The following is a 6,000-nucleotide window of genomic DNA, read 5'->3' on the forward strand; positions in this document are numbered from 1 at the left end:
CGAAGTCTTGAAATGCACGTTTGCAACCCGAGATTTTCCTTCTTTTTTTTTTTTTTGCTCGGTCATTCAAGAAAGTTGACAGCGTTGATAGTGAAATTTTGAATTCACTGGCAGTGTCTTTTTTTTATTTTTGCCAGAATCGAGAGGTGCAAAAGTTTAGAAGTTTTTTTTTTTTTCCTCCAATATGAACTGTTATCGTTTTTTTGTGTCTGCCATTTCTATAGGAGGGTGACAATGAGTTAAATTGCAATGGATGTTTTTCAAATGTTGATGAGCGATAAACAAAAGGTATCACTGAAAACAAAAACCACAAAAACAAAAACAGTACGAGGAAAGTTTGAAGAAAGAAACTTTTTTTACAGTGTTTCTGTTTGGATCGTTGTGCACAACTGAGCTGCGGCCACAGAACTAACTGCGCTGCGGATGATTCATTCAGGCATTTCTTTTGTGCACTTCGTTGTAATGAAAGTATCTGCTGAATGGACTTCGTAGTAACGAGATTTCTATAGACTCGTGTCATATGGGGAAGATGTCGGGACCATAAAAATACTTTGTTGTAATGAAAATTTCATTGTAAAAGATATCTGTTGTAACGGAATTTTACCTGTATATATAGAGAGAGTTATATTATAAAATACATTTATTTATATTTATGTAACGCTCTATCCAAGGTGCATATTTAGTTCTACATTGCTCATGGCATTCTGACACAGCCAGAGAAGCAGTGCTCTTGTGTTGTACATTTCAGCTTCTAAATGCTAATCTTTTGTATTTTTGTTGGTTTGTATTGTTTTTACCAAATAAAACTAGCTCTGGTATAATCAAATCTGTTTATTTCTTATTGATGACTTTAAACATGAACTATAAAATGGTACTGGAATAAGTATAATTGACAACCTAAAAAGGTTATAGCTAAGTAAGTATTGCGCTTTATTGACATGTTCATTTAACATAATATAATCAATTTAACAGAGAATGACAATGTTGCATACATTTTATATAAAAACCAGTAACGGCGTACTGCACGAGAACGTGAAGTGAATACATTTGACGTGAGCATTTATCCTCTCTCTCTGTATGTTTAGCATTCGTTTGCTCCTTCCTGAGCAGCTCTTCTTCTCTCCACCCTAGCGGCCCGCTGCTTCTCTTCTTTCGTCGCCATCTTTTTGCGTTAAAACTGATTAAGTTAGTTTTTGTGTTGCAATTACTTAGTACGTTTTTTTCTTTCATTTTTTACTTAAGCTGGCGCTGCCTCAAGAATGATTAAAGATCTGAAGAGGTAGGGGAAGAGACCGTGAAGGTGGTAGGGAATGAGAACGGCGCCGATACGCCCTGCTGCACGCTGCCGAGAGCTGATTCTACAATAAAATAAAAAATGTAATAAAAATCATCACCCCGAAAGCGGATAGTAGACATCACGTAGTATACGTGTACCAAATTTCAAGTCAATAGGTGAAACGGTTTGTGAGCTACAGGTGATTTAAAATCCTGGACAGACAAACGAACAGCCATTATAGCGTTTTATATAAGAAGATATGTTGTTTCAAGATATATTAACTTAGTGCATTAAGCATAATTAAATTGTTCTGCAGCCGATGTACATATTTTTCTTTTTTTATTTTAATCTGACAAGCCATTTTTTTCAGCGTGCGCCCTTCTATTCCTGTTCGGTCTGTAATCAGGGGTTGTTTCTTTTCTTTTCCTGTCTCGACTCGGCCATTTCTATTCTACAGCTGGGTATTGTTGCTTAAATTGTCAGTCAGTCAGTCATTGTCCAACCTGCTATATCCTAACACAGGGTCACGGGGGTCTGCTGGAGCCAATCCCAGCCAGCACAGGGTGCAAGGCAGGAACAAACCCCGGGGAGGGCGCCAGCCCACCGCAGGGCACACACACACACCCCAATGACAATTTAGGATCGCCAATGCACCTAACCTGCATGTCTTTGGACTGTGGCAGGAAACCCACACAGACGCAAACGCCACACAGGGAGGACCCGGGAAGCAAACCCAGGTCTCCTTATTGCGAGAGCAGCAGCGCTACCACTGTGCCACCGTACTGCCTGCTTAAATTGTGCACTCTTTATTTTTTTCTCTTCATGAGTAATATTCTTTGGGTCAATACATTGAGATACATTTAGATGGTGACACTGAGGCGAAGGATCTGCACTGGTATCAGTGAAGGTTACCAGTTCAAATCTCATTACTGGCAGAAGGGGGGTCCTACTCTTTTGGGCCCTTAACCTGACAAATGCTCCAGTGGGTGCTGTACAATGGCTGACCCTGCACTTGGACCTCTAAAGGTGATGCGAAAAGACAATCTCCCCCCAGCAATTAACAAAGTGCCTCAAATCAAAAACATCTAATTAGTCTGTATATATAAGATCAGACATGGCCAGATTTGTTGGTTAAAAAAAAAAACACACACACACACACACACACACAATAAGAACCCACAAGTGTCTCTGAAATAACTTGAAACTGATGATACCCACCATTGGATATTCCATATTTAACAAAACAAAAAAATTAACTTTTCTTCAAAGTTTTGATTCAACAAGTAATAACACAAATGAATATGGCAATGGACTAAAATGAGGGGACCCTTCACCTAATATGTGGTTGCACAACCTTAAGAGTTTGCCATCACTGCCAGTAAGCGATTCCTAGAGCTCTCCATGAGACGTCTGCTCCTGTCCACAGGTCGCTTGGCCCACTTCTCCTGAGAAAACAGCCCCAGCTGTGTCAGGTGTGAAGGGGGTCTTCACCAGACTGCGTGTTTCGGTTTTTTCCATAGATGTTTGATAAGATTCAAATCAGGTCTCCTAGAAGGTCACTTCAGATGTGTCCAATGTTCTGTTGAAAGCGATTCTTGGTGTTTTGGCTCCTTATTCTGTTGGAGGATCCATGACCTGTTGACTGAGACTGCACTTTCACTCCAGAATGTCTTGATAGCCTCGAGATTTCATTCTTCCTCACACAGACTCACAACACTCCATGTCAGATGCAGCTAAGCAGCGTCAAACCATAAGCGGGCCTCCTCCATGTTTCACAGCAGGTCTGGTTTTCTGTTCTTGGAAAGCTTCATCTTTTCATCTGTGGACACAGAGCTGATGTGACTTGTCACTTTTTTCTCCTCTGTCCCAACGGACCTTCTCCCAGAAGTGTTGTGGCCTGTCAATACGCATTTGAGCAAATTCCAGTCTGGCTTTTTGATGTTTTGCTTTTAGCATTGGAGTCCATCTGGATCTTCTTCCACGGAGCCCACTGTCATTCAAAACATGATGGATGATGTGCTCAGACACTGCTGGACCTTGACCTTGGAGCTCAGCTTGTATCTCTCTGGAAGTTGTCCTAGGCTTTTTGTTCGCCATTCTCATTGCCCTTCTGCCCATTCTGGGGTTGATTTCCCTCTCATGGATGCTTCCAATGAGGTTGACTACAATCCCTTGGACCTTTAAACTTCATAATAATTGCACCGGTTGTCACAGGACCATCAAGCTGCTTGGTGATGAGGATCTTCTAGCATTTGCCTTTAACATGCTGGTCTAGCATTTTCTTTTTTGATCTCCTCAGACAACTCTCTCCTTTGCTTTCTCTAGTCCATGTTCAGTGTGGGGCACACGATGGCACCAAACAGCAGGGTGACAACATGCCTCCATTTCAATCGGCTGAATGGCTGATTGCACGATTGGAGACGTGTGTGATATGAATTCAAGAAAAGAGCGAGTCTGAAAAAAATCACTTAGATCTAATTATTTTGGATCTTTTCCAGGGGTCCCAACAGATGTGTGTAGACCATTTGGGAAGATCTTTGTAGAATAAGTAACACTCGATCTCTCGTCACACTTACTTTACTTCACTCGATGACACATCAAGGGCATGAAGGTATACAGGGGACAATGGCTTTTCACGAGGCATACAGCACTTTATCAATGAGCTTTAAGGGGGCAACACATTTTTCCAGATCTGTATACCCCCCTTCCAGATTGTGACCCGAGTGCAGCCGTGCAACGGGGTGACACCTCACCACCACACTAGTTCGAATGGAAAGTATATTCAGATTAATCAAATAGAAGCACTATTTATTTTATTATTTTAATTGCGATTGGTATTTTTTTTTTTTTTTACAAAAGGGGATCAAATTGAGGCCAAGGGTCTACACATTTTTAAACCTGTCACCCGATGCATTCGGGTTCCAATCCAGGTGGCTCGTTGTGCGGTGCGTGCGGCAGCGTGATATCTGCGCATGCGCCCATAGACAAGAAGTTCTTGTATGTGCCGCGGTCCTCCTGTTTGAATTAGAGGGATACGCTACACTGTTTCAAAGTGTCATTTAGGTTTAAAGTAATTTAAGCTGCCAAGGGTGAGTAATTCTGACCAATGCGCATTTGGTGATAAGAGTCCGTCTTCAATAAATGAGCGTGGAGACCCAAACAGCAGGAAATCAGCTTGACGTTTCTGCGCTGGGTCTTGTTTATTGCATTTATGATATCACCTCACTGCGAAAATCATTTCAATCAACGTATTGCATTTGTCGCTTAGTGATGACTAGCATTTGTTATTTCTTATTTAACAAGAGCGACTCTTGATGACGTAGTATACGTAAAAAGGAAGGTTTCAAGAATAACCGAGGGCGCGTATGTGAAGAAATGAATGTGTGTAATTAACGCAACACAAAATGTCACAACAAAGCTGTTCAAGCGACAGACGCTACCTGAAGCCCTCCCTGTCGCGTTTACGGACGAATCGAGCAGCTACAGGCCGCGCCACTTTACCACCCGCCGTGTCACATTACAACTTCAAGGCGGTCTTTATTTTTTTTAATTAAAGCGCAAAGCTTTTTAAGCACTCAGAAATACATTTCAAAATTTAGAAAGTGTCATTACTTTTTAATGACACCGCAATCCGCCCGTCCAATAAACCGGCCCTGTCCGCGTGTCCCCAATCTCATTCCTTCCGGTGCTCCGTTTGTATCACAGACGCTATTTAAAGGGAAAAGTCTTGTGAAACCTCAACTCTCGGATCTTTGTCAGTTCCTCCGCACGCTAAACTCGGGCTGAATGACAAGCAAGCGGATGACACGGCAGCCTGGAGACTCTGCCGGCCGGTCGGCGTGAACGGGAGAGTGGAAGCAAGCGGGGGCGGGGCTACAGCAAACCGGGCTTGCTCAGACCCCGCGACTCTCTCTTGGTATTCATCGCCCTCACGGTGTTCGTGGTTTTATATATATATATATATATATATATATATATATATATATATATATATATATATATATATATACATATACACGCACCGTTCTGCTCAACTTGCCTTTCCTCTCCGCTCCTTTCGTTTCCCACCCGGTATCCACTCCCCAGCTCGATGCTCCCGTTACTTACCAACACTCCTTTTTTACCTCTGTCTGTCTTTCTTTCGTTCCTTTTGTCTCTGAAGTGCGCACACGTGTCTCATATAAAAAATAATACGAGCAGCCCGCATACGGAGTTAAACGAAGAACAACAAAACGAGTCATCAAGTAGCGACTTGACTCGAGTTGTTAGAAAAGTGATGCCAACCGGGAGAACACCGCCATCTCCCGGACGGTGGGAAGATTCTTCAAACACCTTTTCGTTTTATTTGTCTCTGTTCTTAAAACCATTTTTTTTTCCCGAATAATGGAGCTCCTGCATGCCAACAGCAATACGACTGCATAATGCATCACTGTAACTCTAGAAGCCGAATTACAAGATTTCTTTCTTTCTTTTTAATTTTCTTCTTTGCTCAGACCAAAGAGTTTGTGCGTAAAAGTATGGAAACCATGCCACAGACCGTCACTTCTGTTTATATATCATATAGTGCCTTACCTTTCACATACTACCTTTCTGATCATACAGTGCTTTCTTATCTATTTTATTCAAAGAGTGCCTTTCCTATCTATCTATTAGATCAAGGGGGGCAATGTCTATCCTGGAGGGCTGCAGGTTTTGGCCTGGTGATGAGCAGTGCCTGGTTTCCT

At 42.1% G+C, this 6,000-nt stretch overlaps 1 protein-coding gene across 1 annotated transcript in view; it reads right to left on the reverse strand.

Moving 5' to 3' along the window:
• Positions 1-5,678, reverse strand: part of LOC120528897 (zinc finger protein 721-like) — a 44,770-nt gene extending 39,092 nt beyond the window's left edge. The window contains exon 1 of the mRNA XM_039752973.1: positions 5,384-5,678. The gene's annotated coding sequence lies outside the window, so the exon portion shown is untranslated. The remainder of the gene's footprint in view (positions 1-5,383) is intronic.
• Positions 5,679-6,000: the final 322 nt, after the last annotated feature.

This window comes from Polypterus senegalus, chromosome 4 (genome assembly GCF_016835505.1).
Source record: "Polypterus senegalus isolate Bchr_013 chromosome 4, ASM1683550v1, whole genome shotgun sequence".
Classification (NCBI taxonomy): domain Eukaryota; kingdom Metazoa; phylum Chordata; class Cladistia; order Polypteriformes; family Polypteridae; genus Polypterus; species Polypterus senegalus.